The 18,367-nt window shown below is 42.1% G+C and overlaps 1 protein-coding gene across 3 annotated transcripts in view; it reads left to right on the top strand.

Moving 5' to 3' along the window:
* The window catches only part of LOC106613507 (receptor-type tyrosine-protein phosphatase S), a 283,006-nt gene that overhangs the window by 53,930 nt on the left and 210,709 nt on the right, over positions 1-18,367 (top strand). For 2 of the 3 annotated variants that reach the window (XM_082956706.1, XM_082956708.1), the window contains exon 1: positions 14,976-15,456. The exons of the other annotated variant lie outside the window; for it this stretch is intronic. The gene's annotated coding sequence lies outside the window, so the exon portion shown is untranslated. Of the gene's footprint in view, positions 1-14,975; positions 15,457-18,367 lie in introns of those variants that run through there. 3 annotated transcript variants of the gene reach the window in all.

Here is an 18,367-nt window from a genome sequence, read left to right as displayed (position 1 = left end):
TGAGTATTTGCTGTGATATTATTAGCAGATTGGTAGTAGTAGTAGTAGTAGTAGTAGTAGTAGTAGTAGTAGTAGTAGTAGTAGTAGTAGTAACAACCTCTACTAGTCAACCATCAGTCCAATGATTTCCACTCTATCAGATGTGTGTGTCTGTAGCAAGAGGTCAGAGTGCTACCACTCAGGTTAATTTCTCCCCCTGTCTGCGCAGGTCATCCATCTGTATTGACAGCTGTGTCCAAAAGAGAGAGAACCATCATCCAACTGTCAGATCAGGTTAATGTTGAGGAGCGTTGTTTACCCTCTGTAGTCCGGTCTACCTGCCTGCACATTCCTCTCAGTGCTCAGTGTTTCATTTCCCGAGGTTGTAGGACACCAACTCTCCAGTATCAGCATTCACTGCTTCCTTCTGGGTATTACCTCGGTTTTTGACTACAGACAAATGTCATTAAGTTCGTACTTTCAACACTGATGGAAATCTTCTATTTAAGCACGTGATCTTACATTTACCCATAGTTTAGGTTGGAGGGCATTCACTTTTTAGCATCACTATTCACTGCTTCCTTCTAGGTATTATCTTAGCTACCTGTGTTTTTAAATATTGACAAATCTCATTGACATCAACTTTAACATGTAACATATTTTATACACTGTATATTGATTGAAATTACATTGACGCGCTAATCTTCCATTTAACATCGTTTTGGTGGATTTATTTGCGTGTTACGCTTGCAAAAAAACTAAGATAAAAACCTACTCTTATGGGATACGGAAGAAAACAGACGCCCGCACTTTGTTAGGGATGTCAGCACTACCTTACAGTTAGCAACTAGGCAGACTGATGGTTTCTTGGTGTAAGCACTAGCAGGCCGTTCTCCAACACTGTCTTAAGGCACACAAGCAGCAGTATTAATAGCTGCATTCAGCATATTGAGGGAGATGATACTTAGGCCCTCAATGACCTGCTTCGTTTAACTGTGAAAGTGGAGAACAGAGAAGTGCCACATCTGGACCCACTGGAGCAGCAGCAGCACTCAATGTGGGAGAGACTGGGAGCAGAGGGAGGGAGGCAGTGGGTGAGGCCAGGGGGCTCAAGTGTGTGTGGTTGGGGGAAGGGAGGAGGAGTGTGTGTGTGTGTGGGGGGGGGGGATATCTGTGTGTGTGGGGGCTGGGTGAGTAAGTGTGTGAGTAAGTGTGTGTGTGTGTGTGTGTGCTTCTGTGTGCGTGCGTGCATACAATAATGGGAATTATTTCAATACATTTTTGCAATTCGGGCATTTGAAATGAAGACTAAGAATAACAACCATCCAAAAATGTCCTAACGCGTTGACTTTTCAAAGAATGTACAAAGATGCTTGACTTTGCCTAAAATCTTTCGGATCATTTGTTTATCTTCTTGACAAGGTGTTGGGGCCTTCACAAGCTGTGGTATTGGCTAACTAGGTGTCATTTTATTGTGATTGTGGGGGTTAACTGCTTACTGCTTAGTGCTTAGATTAGGATCGAATGGGCAATTCTTTAAGGGGTATGCACCTGAATGAACAAGGAGTACTACCTACCATTGGGTGGGCTTTAGTATGGATAGAAGTGAAAGAGCAGTACTTCTGAGAGCTCTAGCGGGGCTCTAGCGTGTTAGGCCTCTAGCGTGTTAGGCCTCTAGCGTGTTAGGTGCGTGTTCATCTTTACTACTAGCATTGGGTCGGACGCCGGCGCTCTGTTTTAGCGGCAGCTAGCATGGCGGCCTTGTTTGATGGTCTGTTTAATGTGCCCGCCAGCTGCCCTGTGCGCTCTAGGCCTGTGAACCGTCCCCGTAATACACATCATAAAGAAAAACCCTGGAAATAAACGACCATTATTCAATTATGAACGCTCCAATTATTTACAGCTGTATTTAAAGAAATGTAAATTAACCTCAAATCTTGAGGTAATGAATTTGATTACTCCGGAGTATATAATTTCATGCTATTTGGGAATCAAAAGGCGTATTTTCTTTTTAGATGTTCCCCCCACCAGTAATGCAGATCCAGCCTAAGCAGTGTGTCACATTTTAAAAGAGGATCATTTATATTGTTTGGGTAATATTTGTAATCATTCCAAGGCGTTACATGAGTTTGTTTGTTTGTCTGTTCGTTAAGGGCTTTGTGTTGTGTGTGTCCCATTTTGGAAACCAGCCAGGATTCATAACGGTTATTCAATTCAACCCAGCTGTTAATTGCACAAATGACAACCATTTTATACGGCTCCTAACCTCACATTAGCATGAGTCACTGGAAATCAAACCACCTTAAACTTTACCACTGCACAAAAAAACCAAACTACTTTCTCAGGCCACCGCAGTATACTTTCAAGCGTCTTTTCCCGAGTTGACAGACAAACAAAGAGAAATGGTTGGCAATGGCGGGTATAGCCTATACAGTAAAATCTAGTTTGGAGATGCTATCATTTAGCATTTTATTAACAAAGCCAGACCAGTTGTGCGGTGCCCAAGGGACCGGCCTACTAATCCTGAGACAGGCAGAGTGAATGGTCTGTGGCTCAGACTTGCCAGCCTCAATTAGCCCTGGTTGAGAGCACAGTGCTGTGTGGGCTGAATCCATTCTCTGCCTGGGTCGGGCCACAGTGTAAACACTGCTCGGTAGAGCCATGCTCTCTGAGGCAGCCATGTTGTTTTCATTGAGCCCTTTCCGTTGATGTTGACTCCAGGCTCTAGCTATGTCCTTGTGTTGGTGTCGTACTTGACTTGGTGTTTCGGGATGTGTTTTCACAGTTTATGAGTGTATATGCATGAGCACGGTTAAACAGTTTATATTTACATTCAAACCTGTCTCATTCTCACATACCCACATGAAAAACACTATAGTATACTATGGTTAAAAACTATAGTATTTACTGTAGTGTTTTTGCAGACTTTACTGTAGTATTTACTGTTGTTTTGCGGACATGATTGTACTATACTGTAGTTTTTACAGTTCACTATTGTCTAAATACTGTAGTAAAAAAACTGTAGTTATATACTATAGTAATTACTGTAGCATTTTTGCGGACTGTAGTATACTGTAGTATTTACTGTAGTGTTTTTGCAGACGTTACTGTAGTATTTAATATAGTGTTTTGTTTTATTATCTTTGACATAGCAGTGGGGGATTTGATCGAGGTATACTACAATGTGAAGTAAAGTATTCTACAGTATAATACAGTTTACTACATAATTTTATAGTAAGTACTGTAGTGTTCTAGAGTAAACTGCAGTATCGTTTCATGTGGGTACACAGTGCAAGAACCCGAACGGGCAGGTCTAACCATGAACAGGCTGACCCCACTCTAGTCTGTCAGTGTGAGAGGAGAATCCCCCATAATGCCTCAGTCAGTGTCAGTGGTGAGCAGTGCTGTATTTGCTCTGCAGCAGCGGCGTTGTGCTGACCTCGTGAACCCATGTGTAAACAGAGTGCCGTGGCTCCCTCAGTCCAATATTCCCCCTGCACCAAATAAGAACGACACAGCCAGCCAGCCAGTTAGCCAAAGGTCTGGAGAGAAACAGCCCCTGGCTTCACTCATCACTCATCACTCACAAAACAGTTCTCCTCTCATAGAGGTGTGGAAAAGCTGACTGTTCTCTCTCTTTCTCTCTCTCTCTCTCTCTCTCTCTCTCTCTCTCTCTCACTCACTTGTCTTCCTCTCTCTCTCTGCCTCTCTCTCTCTGCCTCGCCCTCACTTACACACCTTCCTCTTGCTCTCTCTCTCTCTCTCTCTCTCTCTCTCTCTCTCTCTCTCTCTCTCTCACTCACTTGTCTTCCTCTCTCTCTCTGCCTCTCTCTCTCTGCCTCGCCCTCACTTACACACCTTCCTCTTGCTCTCTCTCTCTCTCTCTTTCTCTCTCTCTCTCTCTCTCTCTCTCTCTCTCTCTCTCTCTCTCTCTCTCTTTCTTCCTCTAGCTCTTTCTCTCCACTTGTGGATTTCTCCATGGTATTCACACACTGGCAGTTGAGTTCAACAAAAGCTGAGGTGAAGAAAGGACTGAGATAGACAGTGAGAAAGAGGATGAGTCATTGAGAGAGAAAAATAGAGAGGGAGAGGGAGAGAGACAGAACAAGAAAAATAGATAGAGGTAAATGTGTTTGATTACAGAAATGCACACAGTTAATAGCTTCCTCTGTGCTGTCTAGTAATATGTCTGTCGATTATTATCAACCACTCACATTTCCTGGTTCGAGGGACCCATTTCCTCCACATAGACCACACCCCTTGTTCCACTGATGAGTGTGAGAGAGTGTTCGCTCTAGCCCCACTTGTAACAAACCTGATGCAGCTGATCAACCAGCTAATTATTAGAAAATGGTGAGCTAAATTAGGGCTGGAGTGAAAAACTACAGGACGGTAGCTCTCCAGGAACAGGGTTGGACAGCTCTGCACTAACACAAAGAGGTCAGAACTGATCTCGACTCACAATACACCCCTATCTCCAAATCAAATGCCCGGTCACAGGCCCACAGTCAATATTAATAGCAAATCTAGCACAAATGACCCCCCTCCCTTCATCGCTCCACACCCCCACCCATTCCGCTGCTTGTGTATCAAGGTAATGAATTCATAATCTCTAGCCGAGGCCTTTGTAGATCTCTATCGCAGTAGAGATAAGAGAAGCATCGTTCTGCTCTAATAGCTGTCAGTCTGCCTCTCTTCCTGCTCCTGGCTCGGCCTGTCTCTCTCTCTCTCTCTCTCTCTCCCTCTCTCTCTCTCCCTCTCTCTCTCTCCCTCTGTCAAACAAATGTGTGTGTGTGTGTGTGTGTGTGTGTGTGTGTGTGTGTGTGTGTGTGTGTGTGTGTGTGTGTGTGTGTGTGTGTGTGTGTGTGTGTGTGTGTGTGTGTGTGTGTGTGTGTGTGTGTGTGTGTGTGTGTGTGTGTGTGTGTGTGTGTGTGCGCGCATCAGTGGAGGCTCCTCAGAGGAGGAAAGGGAGGACCATCCTACTCAGCGAATATCTGGAGAAGAAAAAAATTGTGAAACAATCAAAAAGTTATCCTATTTAGATACAACTATACTAAATATATTCACGTCACTAAATAACTGAATAAAACACACTGTTTTGCAATGAAGGTCTACAGTAGCCTCTAGGGTAGCACCATGGTATAGCTGGAGGACAGGTATTTTCCATCCTCCTCTGGGTACATTGACTTCAATACAAAGCCTAGGTTCTCAACACCTTCCATAAACTCACACAGTAATTATGACGACTTTCAGAGGACAACCTATCAGAGCTCTTATGGTATGAACTAACGTCTTGCCCATCCAATCAAAGGGTCAGAGAATGAATCTAGTACTGAAGGCATAAGCTACAGCTAGCTAGCACTGCAGCGCATAAAATGTGGTAAGTAGTTGATGCAAAGCGAGAGAAAGACAATAGTTGAACCGTTTTAAACAAATTAAGGAGAAGCTGCAGAGAGAGAATGAGAGAGAGAGAGAGAGACAAAGTTGCCAGGATCACAAATACAAATTCCATCTAGTCACCGTTGCCCTAGAGCACACAAAAAACTATACATACCTCGGCCTAAACATCAGCGCCACAGGTAACTTCCACAAAGCTGTGAATGATCTGAGAGACAAGGCAAGAAGGGCCTTCTATGCCATCAAAAGGAACATCAAATTTGCCCAAAATGTGATAAACACCAAATTGAGACTCTGCATGCAGAATTCTGCAAAAATATCCTCTGTGTGCAACGTAAAACACAAATAATCAATACAGAGCAGAATTAGGCCGATACCCACTAATTGTCAAAATCCAGAAAAGAGCCTTTAAATTCTACAACCACCAAAAAGGAAGCGATTCCCAAACCTTCCATAACAAAGCCATCACCTACATAGAGATGAACCTGGAGAAGAGTCCCCTAAGCAAGCTGGTCCTTGGGCTCTCTTCACAAACACAAACAGACCCCACAGAGCCCTAGGACAGCAACAAAATTAGTCCCAACAAAATCATGAGAAAACAAAAAGATACTTACTTGACACATTGGAAAGAATTAACAAAAAAACATGAATGCTATTTGGCCCCTAACAGAGAGTGCACAGTGGCAGAATACCTGACCCCTGTGACTGACCCAAACTTAAGGAAAGCTTTGACTATGTACAGACTCAGTGAGCATAGCCTTGCTATTGAGAAAGGCCACTGTAGGCAGACCTGGCTTTCAAATAAAATAAAATAAAATACAATTTTATTAGTCACATGCTCAGAATACAACAGGTGTAGACCTTACAGTGAAATGCTTACTTACGAGCCCCTAACCAACAATGCAGTGAAAAAAAATACGGATTAGAATAAGAAATAAAAGTAACAAGTAATTACAGAGCAGCAGTAAAATAACAATAGCGAGACTATATACAGGGGGGTACCGGTACAAAGTCAATGTACGGGGGCACCGGTTTGTTGAGGTAATAAGTACATATAGGTAGAGTCATTAAAGTGACTATGCATAGATAATAACAACAGAAAGTAGCAACGGTGTAAAAGAGGGGGAGGGGGGAGCAATGCAAATAATCTGGGTAGCCATTTGATTAGATGTTCAGGAGTCTTATGGCTTGGGGATAGAAGCTGTTTAGAAGCCTCTTGGGCCTAGACTTGGCGCTCCAGTACCGCATGCCGTGCGGTAGCAGAGAGAGCAGTCTATGACTAGGGTGGCTGGAGTCGTTGACAATTTATAGGGCCTTCCTCTGACACCGACTTTCATAGATGTCCAAGATGGCAGGAAGCTTGGCCCCAGTGATGTTCTGGGCCGTTTGCACTACCATCTGTAGTGCCTTGCGGTCGGAGGCCGAGCAGTTGCCATACCAGGCAGTGATGCAACCAGTCATGATGCTCTCGATGGTGCAGTTGTAGAACCTTTTGAGGATCAGAGGACCCATGCCAAATCTTTTCAGTCTCCTGAGGGGGAATAGGTTTTGTCGTGCCCTCTTCACGACTGTCTAGGTGTGCTTGGACCATGTTCGTTTGTTGGTGATGTGGACACCAAGGAACTTGAAGTTCTCAACCTGCTCCACTACAGCCCAGTTGATGAGAATGGAGGCATTCTCGGTCCTCTTTTTCCTGTAGTCCACATTCATCTCCTTTGTCTTGATTATGGCCAGGTCTCTGACCTCCCTATAAGCTGTCTTGTTGTTGTCGGTAATCAGGCCTACCACTGTTGTGTCATCGGCAAACTTAATGATGGTGTTGGAGTCGTGCCTAGCCATGCAGTCATGAGTGAACAGGGAGTACAGGAGGGGACTGAGCACGCACTCCTGAGGGGCCCCTGTGTTGAGGATCAGCGTGGAGGATGTGTTGTTACTTACCCTTACCACCTGGGGGTGGCCCGTAAGGAAGTCCAAGATCCAGTTACAGAGGGAGGTGTTTAGTCCCAGGGTCCTTAGCTTATTGATGTGCTTTGAGGGCACTATGGTGTTGAACTCTGAGCTGTAGTCAATGAATTGCATTCTCACATAGGTGTTCCTTTTGTCCAGGTGGGAAAGGGCAGTGTGGAGTGCAATAGAGATTGCATCATCTGTGCATCTGCTGGGGCGGTATGCGAATTGGAGTGGGTCTAGGGTTTCTGGTATAATGGTGTTGATGTGAGCCATGACCAGCCTTTCAAAGCACTTCATGGCTACAGACGTGAGTGCTACGGGTCGGTAGTCATTTAGGCAGGTTACCTTAGTGTTCTTGGGCACAGGCACTATGGTGGTCTGCTTAAAACATGTTGGTATCACAGACTTGGACAGGGAGAGGTTGAAAATGTCAGTGAAGACACTTGCCAGTTGGTCAGCGCATGCACGCAGTACACGTCATGGTAATCCGTCTGCCAAATGGAGTACGAGGGAGAGCTTTGTATGTGGAGTAAAGGTGGTCCCACAGTATTTTTCCCTCTGGTTGCACATTTAACATGCTGATAGAAATTTGGTAAAACAGATATAAGTTTCCCTGCATTAAAGTCCCCGGCTGCTAGGAGCGCCACCTCTGGGTGAGCGTTTTCTTATTTACTTTATTGCGGAATATAGCTTATTCAATGATATCTTAATGCCAGCCTCAGTCTGTGGTGGTATGTAAACAGCTACGAAAAATACAGATGAAAAATCTCTAGGTAGATAGTGTTTCTACAGCTTATCATGAGATACTCTACCTCAGGCGAGCAATAGCTTGAGACTTCCTTAGATATCGTGCACCAGCTGTTATTTACAAAATACATAGTCCGCCGCCCCTTGTCTTACCAGATGCCGCTGTTCTATCCTGCCAGTACAGTGTATAACCAGCCAGCTGTATGTTGAGAGTGTTGTCATTCAGCCATGACTCCGTGAAGCATAAGATATTACAGTTTTGAATGTCCCGTTGGTAGTTTAATCTTCGGCATAGGTCATCTATTTTATTCTCCAAAGATTGCGCGTTTGCTAGCAGAATGGAAGGAAGTGGGGGTTTATTCGATCGCCTACGAATTCTCAGAAGGCAGCCCGCCCTCTGGCCCCCTTTTCTCTGCCTCTTCTTCATGCAAATCACGGGGATCTGGGCCTGTTCCCGGGAGAGCAGTATATCATTCTCGTCGGGCTCGTCAGACTCGTTAAAGGATAAAAAGGATTCTGCCAGTCCGTGGTGAGTAATCGCAGTCCTGATGTCTAGAAGTTATTTTCGGTCATAAGAGACGGTAGCGGCAAAATTATGTACAATAATAATTAAAAAAATAAGTTACAAACAACGCAAAGAAACAAACAAAAAAGCACAATCGGTTGGGGGATATGTAAAACCTCACCCTTCTTCTCCGGTGCCATTGTTACACAAGAGAAGACAGGCTATGTGCAACACTGCCCACAAAATGAGGTGGAAACTGAGCTGCACTTCCTAACCTCCTGCCAAATGCGTGACCATATTAGACCCTCAAAGAATTCGAAAACAAACGCAATTTTGATAAACTCCCATATCTATTTGATAAAATACCACAGTGTGCCATCACAGCAGCAAGATTTGTGGCCCGTTGCCACAAGAAAAGGGCAACCAGTGAAGAACAAACACCATTGTAAATACAACCCAAATGTATGTTTATTTATTTTCCCTTGTGTACTTTAACTATTTGCACATCATATGACATTTGAAATGTCTTGATTCTTTTGGAATTTTTGTGAGGGTATTGTTTACTGTTAATGTTTTTATTGTTTATTTCACTTTTGCTTGTTATCTATTTCACTTGCTTTGGCAATGTTAATATATGTTTCCCATGTCAATAAAGACCTTAAATTGAATTGAATTGAATAATTCAATGTAGATATTTTCTTCTTAGTTTACCTTTCACTTACTTAGCTAATGCGGCTGATTTAACCTACTCGACAACCTGACTCAAACAGAGAGGAATGCTATGTTAGCTAGCTGGCTAAGGCTATTCAACACTGCAACTCTTCCAACTCAAGGTAAGCTTTCAGTTGTATTAATTTATTGCCACCGGGGCCCGCCGGTGTAATTGCTAAACTGCTTGTTGTACACTGTACTGCATGATTGTACACATTGATTGGATTGTGGGTTTACTAACGTGTTAGTTCTAGTTTGTTGACTATAATGTTAATATAGTGACAACGATGTAGGCTGTGTAGCGGTTAGCGCAGCATTTCCCAAACTCTGTCCTTGGGACCCCAAGGGGTGAACATTTTGTATTTTTCTCTAACACTAACGATTCTGTCGTTGACACGAGTCAGCTGTGTCGTGCTAGGGCAAAAACCAAAATGTGCACCCCTTGGGGTTCCGAGGACCGAGTTTGGGGAACCCCAGTTTTTAGCAGTTATGGTATGAAGGTTTGGCTTGGACAGGTTTTAGCACCTGGTCACAGACAGCTGTTATGCTGTGCACTAAAGTCCACAAGCGAAGGGAAAAGGTCAGAGGAGGAGAACGCGTAGATGCCAAAAGGAATTATACAATGAGCAAAGTGATGATGCTGTATGTAGCTGTGAACTGTGTGTGGGTGATCAGGGGTGTATTGATTCTGCCAATTCGGTTGCAAAATGTTTCTTAAACGGAAGCAAATGCAACGAAATGGGGAGGGACCTACCTGAATTTGTCCTTTCACATTTTGCACCTGTTTGGACAAAAGGTTACAACCCAGATCAGCTAGATGCAGGCAAGAGTGTTCAAGACGGTATTGAATGAGTCACTGTCTCGACCTGTGCACCTACGTTATAAACTTTAATTTGTAGGGCAAATTCATGCACACAAAAAAAAGCGCCCTCCCTAATCTTGAATTGCACTGAACGCCACTGGCGTGCATGTGTGTGAGTGTGTGCATGTGGAAACCAATCGAGCCATCAGCAGAGGCCCCAGTACTGCTCCCTCACAAAGCTACAGTTCTCAGCTCTCTGTGTGTCCATCCGCCAAGATGAAAATGGTGCGAATTCCTCTAAAAAAAGACCTGGGGCCTTCTTCTTCTTCTTCTTCTCCTACACCTACCTGACAAACTCTCCATCACAGGGGGAGTAAATAGTGCCATATGAGGAACTCTAAGTAACTGAAGTTGCCAGCTGCTGCTGCCACCCCTCTGGGTGACACAGAGGAACAGAGGAGGAGGGGGACTGTAGAGCATCTTTCGTTTTCCTGCACATGTGTTGTCACCTGAAAACAGAACAGGAGAGAATCTGAACTACGTTCCCCGAGTGGCGCAGCGGTCTAAAGCATTGCATTTCAGTGCTAGAGGCGTCACTCGAGACCCTGGTGTGATCCTGGGCTGTCTCACAACCGGCCGTGATTGGGAGTCCTATAGGGCGGCGCACAATTGGCCCAGCGTCGTCCGGGTTAGGGTTTGGCCGGGGTAGGCCGTCATTGTAAATAAGAATTTGTTCTTAACTGACTTGCCTAGTTAAATAAAGGTTACATATAAAAATAATTGCAACAGGTCTTCTCAGCCTTGGGCCTTGAGTAACAAGTGGTGACTATTTTGGATTGGAATGTCACCCTGACCCCCTAAGCTTGAAAGCATATAGGGACTACATATTTATAGTATTGTATAATCCATATAGTGCCAATTTCCCAGACACAGATTCCCAGAGAATCTCCTTTGAAAAGCATTTTAGTCCAAGACTAGGCTCAAACTGACCCATGCTGTCTAAAGTAACTTGTTAAAATATGATAGTTGTGGGATTATATCGTCTTCACAGGCTCTGAAGAAAAACAAAACAAAAAAACAATACTTCGTAAGAAGAATAATATGGCAACTACTGTCTAATACTAAAAACAATGAAATAATAACAATAATAATAGTAAACTAAAACGTACATTTAACACCATAAAAAAGATGATGTACAACTACTAATAGGCCTACAACTAATAAAAACTACTGCTACAACTACTAATACAATAAAACTAAGTTCCTATAATACCTACATCCATATTTACACATCATCATTATTCCAGTCATGATGCACGCTTTGAATTTGTAATTGCTGCCATTGTAGTGTATTGTAAAGTTAGGTGTTCCTTATTATATACAGGGAAATGTAAATTGACACATTTAAAAAAATACATTCTTACCAATACGCAGTTATCTTCTGTTTGGGAGTGACAGCCAATTTAGTGATTCATACAGTTTGCAATGATGTGTCTTATAATGGCATCCAGGAATTGATTTTTTGATGGATGATGTCACCATAGTCTAGGATAGAAAGCAGAAAATGGGTTACTAAGGTATTTCTAATGGATACAGGAAAACAATTATTAGATCTGTATAGTAACCCAAGCTTATAGTTAATTGTTTTTTTTAATACAATCAATATGCTTTCCTCAAATACAAATATTTCAAGCAATCAACGCTTTCATGCATTGTTCCATCACTTGTATGTGCACGATTTAATAATGAGACACATCACATCAAAATGATATCTCTTCCACTTTCTCCAGCGGCATGCATCACATGCAGTTACACAGCTTTTGCGAGAGAGAGAGAGATGGACAAATAGTAGTGTGTGAGAGAGAGAGAGAGAGAGAGATGGACAAATAGGAGTGTGAGAGAGAGAGAGATGGACAAATAGGAGTGTGAGAGAGAGATGGACAAATAGGAGTGTGTGTGAGAGAGAGAGAGAGAGAGAGATGGACAAATAGGAGTGTGAGAGAGAGATGGACAAATAGGAGTGTGAGAGAGAGAGAGAGAGAGAGATGGACAAATAGGAGTGTGAGAGAGAGATGGACAAATAGGAGTGTGTGAGAGAGAGAGAGAGAGAGAGATGGACAAATAGGAGTGTGAGAGAGAGAGAGAGAGAGATGGACAAATAGAAGTGTGAGAGAGAGAGAGAGATGGACAAATAGGAGTGTGTGAGAGAGAGAGAGAGACATGGACAAATAGGAGTGTGAGAGAGAGAGAGATGGACAAATAGGAGTGTGTGTGAGAGAGAGAGAGAGAGAGAGAGAGAGAGATGGACAAATAGGAGTGTGTGAGAGAGAGAGAGAGAGAGAGAGAGAGAGAGAGAGATGGACAAATAGGAGTGAGAGAGAGAGAGAGATGGACAAATAGGAGTGAGAGAGAGAGATGGACAAATAGGAGTGTGAGAGAGAGATGGACATGGACAAATAGGAGTGTGAGAGAGAGATGGACAAATAGGAGTGTGTGAGAGAGAGAGAGATGGACAAATAGGAGTGTGTGAGAGAGAGATGGACAAATAGGAGTGTGTGAGAGAGAGAGAGAGAGAGAGAGATAGACAAATAGGAGTGTGAGAGAGAGATGGACAAATAGGAGTGTGAGAGAAAGAGAGAGATGGACAAATAGGTGTGAGAGAGAGAGAGAGAGATATGGACAAATAGGTGTGAGAGAGAGAGAGAGAGAGAGTCATGGACAAATAGGAGTGTGTGAGAGAGAGAGGGAGAGAGAGAGAGACATGGACAAATAGGAGTGAGGGAGAGAAAGAGAGAGAGAGAGAGAGAGAGAGAGATAAGAACTCCCAGTGTAGTCGACTCATTACTCTGTTATGGATTGCACATGTCAAGCCGTAAGTGCTCCTTTATCCTTCCATGCACTAACCCGTATTTCCCTAGTCCCAGTGAAATTTACCATGTTAAGCCCCACGCCACCAGGGGAAAAGCGGTGTGCAGCGCTCCAAGATATATCGGAATGATTAAAGTAGGATGGGGAGGAGAAAAAAAATCTACATAAAATCACACCGAAGTTTTATTCATTGTTACCTTTTACAGTGTTACATATCAAACTGGGTTTCAAACAAAGAGTAGTGAAGGGGGGTGCTCACGTGGGTAGTTTGTCACAGAATGTACACTAGAGATGGATCTTTTAAAGACTTAATCCATTGTGATCTGAGCCCCTTGAAAGGTTCACTGCACAAATACACCCTCAAATTGGAGAAATGTCCTTTTTAGTGCTGTTCCTCCAAACCTGGCATGCCAAGCCTGCACTTGTTCTATTTTCTAGTCCAATCCATTGCGGATGGCAACAGCTTCAAGACTAATAAACAGAAGTGTTGACATAATTAGATTTGAAGGTGTTCATATCAATTATAACAGATTCGAACAGAGCCTAGGGCCAAACAATGGAGATCAACTTGTACTTGTAGAGGACGAACCAGTCATGTATGCATGCTAACTGGAATTCAGGCAGGGGATCTGTAACAGCTGATTTGAAAAGTGCAACTCCAGCACTATTACAGCGCTATTGTGTTTTGGTCTTTAAACAACTTTGTTGTTAAAAACTCTCCCATTAAAGAGCCTTTAGGAAGTTGTCATTTAATGACCGACTCTCATTGAGAGGAAACTTTTTTTGATCTTTGGTTTTGAAATAGGCTAATGGAATTGATTTATGACGTTTGCACTTGTGCAAAGTTGGCACCTATTGTTTATAAGGTTCCAAAATGAAGCTTTAATAAGGTGCTATAACGAACCATTAATAAAAAGTTCTACATAAGCAACAAAAAAAAGGGATCCGCTATGGTTGCAACCCTTTTTTGTGGCTATATAGAACAATTTTTTTATGGTTCTTTATATAACCTTTATGGAGAATGGTTCTTTATATAACCTTTATGGAGAATGGTTCTATAAATAACCTTCAATCTCGAGGGTTCTTTGTAGATCCTTTTGAAGAACCATACAGGTTTGTTTATTCATTTTGGTGCGCCATATTATACACTTTAATTTCCATAGATGTCATTGTTGTGCTAATTGCCAAGTTGAATCAAATGTGCTAGCCCTGAAATGGCTGTGGCTGCCTGAGGACAAAATTGATGTAGAACTGATGTAGACAGCAGCTCTCAATTGACAGAAGGCCAAACGTGAGTCTTTCACAAGACACCATTAATGGCCATAGTCATATTCACAATGCAATGTCATAACACAACAGATTAGATCAACTGGAAGGACATTTACTCACTGTAGAAGTAAAAGAGCTGTGATCAAACCACGCCCCCAAAATATTCTAATTTTAATCAGCCGCTTACATTTGAATTATCACTTAAAGAGTGAAGAACCCTTTTCTAAACTGCAAAGAACCCTTGACAAACCCTATTTTCTTAATGTGTAGCATATTTTATGAACCTATGACTTTACTAAATCAAATTTCAATTGTGTAGGCCTATTGTCTAACAACAATATGGCCAACATTTACATTTAATTTATAACATTCAGTTATTTAAACACAAGCATGGTAGTTTAATTAAGTGTTTGATCAAATGAATGTGCAAATAAATACATGTTTATTCTTTGCGGAACACTATGCTGTTCAGATTGAACGGAATGGGGCAAATCAGGTCCAAATGCAGCCTACTGTCCTGCCTATCTACCGTAGTGTAAAATACCATATCTGACTGTTTGAGAACACATGCAAGAAAACTGGCTAATTGAAGATCACTATTTCTACGTTGTACACATAAACCGCTACCCCATCCGCCCCTCCCTCTCTCCTGGCCCAGTTTTTCTCCAAAGGGTCGACGGTGCAGGTTTCAAATAACGTTCGACCCCAAATCCTCATCTGTTTCCACTCTGTAAAGTCATTCCCAAGCGAGCGGTCACGTGAGTGTAGGGTGGAGGCAGTACGTTTGTGTGTGTGTGTGTGTGTGTGTGTGTGGTGGGGGTAATTCGACTATGGGGGCACTCGACACGGGTCTTCCCACCGCCAGTCGAATGAGGTGGATTTAGGAAAAATCCAAAAACCTGGGACGTGGAGATAAACCACAGCAGCAAACAGATACGCATGGAAATCATCGCACGGCTCGCATTTGGGATCATATACTTTTGTTCTATTGAGGCGATCTACTTACTGAAAGCGAACGATATGAAAACGGAAAACAGACTCGCAAGAAAGCTTTTACCCAATTGAAATGTATGATTATTCTCCACCTCGTTATTTCTTGGATGCAACATAAGCTTATTTTTTTTTGCAGGGGAAACGGAATTTTCAAGTGTCTCTCATCTGCCCCCCCATAAACTAACTTCTCGGAGGGGGGCGGTTTGAATAAAAAGACTCTTCTCACGCCACTAAAGTAAGGTCTTACTATTTTCTTTCTGGCTTTCTAGCGTTTTTAAAAAAAAAGAGAAATGAGAACGAAAAAAAAGAGTTGTTTGATTCAAAGTTACTATCCGTAGGCTGTAAACATTTTCTCAAAGATGCCTTTGTTCAACTTCACAAATCTTATCTTTAAAAAAAAAAAAAAAACGTATTTCACACCAGTATAACAAAGTTATATTATAACTGTATTATTATAGCAAAACGCTTTTTTTTGGCTTAAGTAATTAATCTTTTCAACCATAACTAAGAAAGTCATTCGTGTTTTATTGTATTTTACTTAGTCAGAAAGACGTCGAATAAATAAAGCTACGATGTCGCTGTGTATAACCAAGCCTTTTGAACGTATTGAGACGACGAAGTCGAATTCCTTGAGGACTATTTCTGGTTTAGAGACTCGTATAGTCATCTACAGTCATCTAGTTAAATGTGGTCTCCGCTATGTTTTCGTATTGCAAAACAACCATATCAACAACAAAAAAACCGGCGCGGCAATCGGTGAACGCTTGTGCCCCGCGGGGGATGTACGCCTTTTTCACGTCGTTCCCGACGACGGTCTATCTCAAGACTGTTATTATGTTGATGATGGGTTCCCTTTGAGATGAGCTCAATTGTAGGAGTCGCTATTGAAGCGTGATTTGAGGGTGATTGTCGTGAAATCACGGGGCATAAAAAAGATCCAGGCCTATTCCAAATTACAGCTCAGAAAAAGATTGAAGTTGAGCCATAGCTTCTGTTTTACTATTCTATAACATCAGTTCAATAAATCAGTGAGGAGGCGGTGAACTTTTGATGACGCATGCTGCGCTGGAAAGTTTTGGACACGGTTCAGTTGCCCACGGGCAGTGCTGAATTATCCTATTTTATGTAGGACGAATCGAATTTGAATCACAATTGGTCTTGATTTAGTATCTAAGCACTTTTAAAATCTTTCCAGAGGCAACATTTTGTTCCTTTTGAACAAACTCTCACTTAATTTAAACCCAAATAAGGAAAGACAATGAATCAGTGTGACTGATACATAGAAATAACAATGAAATACTTATGTTTGGACTATATTGTTGTCATATTATATATTACATATTACACCACCCTCTAATACAGCATATATATATATATATATAATAGCTTCACAAAATACATATATTGAGGTCTATGTCAACAGAAAAATATTGGAATTATTGTTTTCTTCCAGGCTTTTTAAATTGTGAAATCTGCTTGCAGTTAAATATTACATCTTGTTGTTGGATAGAATAAATAAACTACTTTGTAATGATGAGATCCACATGTTGATTGTCAGAAGGGAGACAAAGTATCATCCTTTAGAGTAATTGGACAACACCTTGCATACCAAGAGGCACACGCCAACTGTGTCCAGCATCCTTAATGTCACTTTAATTGAACAATTTATCACCACTGATCACTGTCAGATGCTAGGAAACAAAGAAGAGGAAAAGGCAAGAGGAATGCTGCCAGGCAGGCAGAGGCAGTTAACTGTGACCAAAGGATGTCACAGACTCTGTATCTGCCTTCGGATAAACCACAAATCAATGCATTTATGACTGACAAGCCCGTAAGGAGCTGTAATGAATAAAAGTTGCTCAATGATCAAAACATTTAATCTGAAAACTCTGTTTATTCAACAAACTTTTGATTTCCCCGAAGCGTTGGGGGATTTTTTTTTTTTCTCCCTTGGAAGGGAAAAAGTTAATTGAATTGTGCCCCGGATATGATTTTTGTAAAAAGGTCTTTGTAGGTGTCCTCCCTAGGGTTGTGAAATTCATTTCCTTGCAATTATTACTTTCCGAGCTGTTTTCTTATTTCCCACTTATCAGTATGGTGCTTTTCCTCCATTTTTGAAAGGATCAAAGGAGGTGATTCTAGACTCTAGTCTTCAGGCCCACTGTCAGAGTAAATAGTAATTACACTGAGGGGCACAAAATTAAGTTTTGAGTTGTTTGACTTTCTGCCTATCACTTTGAGGCCTGTTTAGGAGCTCACACAAGGCAATGGTTCTTTATACTGGAGATTGCAGGACCTTCATGTCGAGTTGTCAAACCAAGTTCACTAATCATTGTATTATTAACAATTTCATGTAGTACTAGGCCTAATTGTTTTTTCTATTAGGTGAGTCTTACCACCCAGTGCCATGTTGATTGCATTTGAAATTAAATAAGAACATTTTTGGTAACATGTTTTCAAATTAGCCCTGTTGCTTTTCAGCTTTGGACGCTATGCTGACAGGCAGCGTTAATAGCAGCTGCACCAGCGGACTCTATTGTGTTATCAGAGAGAGAGAGAGAGAGGGATAGAGAGACGTGTGTGCCCGCACCTGCCGTCTTTACTCGGCCTACTAATTGTGTTTATTCCTCTTAATTTGTCCTGAGTGCTAAATCGGTGCACTTCAACTGGCGTTGGGTGCAATTTGTCTGGCGGTGAACGGAGCAGGTATTGTCTTTGAACGGTAGCCTTTTCTCCTTTGATACCCGGACTTTAGTGGTTTCAATCGTCGCTAAGGGAGGAGACCTTTTACGTAGTCAGTTAATGGAAAGGGTGGATCGTGACTTGCGCTGTCGACTTTCTCTTTTTTGTTGTTGGATTTATTTCGCCTTTATTTAACCAGGTAGGCTAGTTGAGAACAAGTTCTCATTTACAACTGGGACCTGGCCAAGATAAAGCAAAGCAGTGCGACACAAAACAACAACACAGAGTTACACATGGAATAAACAAACATCCAGTCAATAACACAATAGGACAAAAAAAGTATATATACAGTGTGTGCAAATGAGGTAAGATAAGGGAGCTGAGGCAATAAATAGGCCATAGTGGCGAAATAATTACAATTTAGCAATTAAACACTGGAGTGATAGATGTGCAGAAGATGATTG

Source organism: Salmo salar, chromosome 10 (genome assembly GCF_965601325.2).
Source record: "Salmo salar chromosome 10, fSalSal1, whole genome shotgun sequence".
Taxonomy (NCBI): Eukaryota; Metazoa; Chordata; class Actinopteri; order Salmoniformes; family Salmonidae; genus Salmo; species Salmo salar.
Note: the sequence above shows the minus strand (reverse complement) of the source record. Positions and strands in the feature narration are given on the sequence as shown.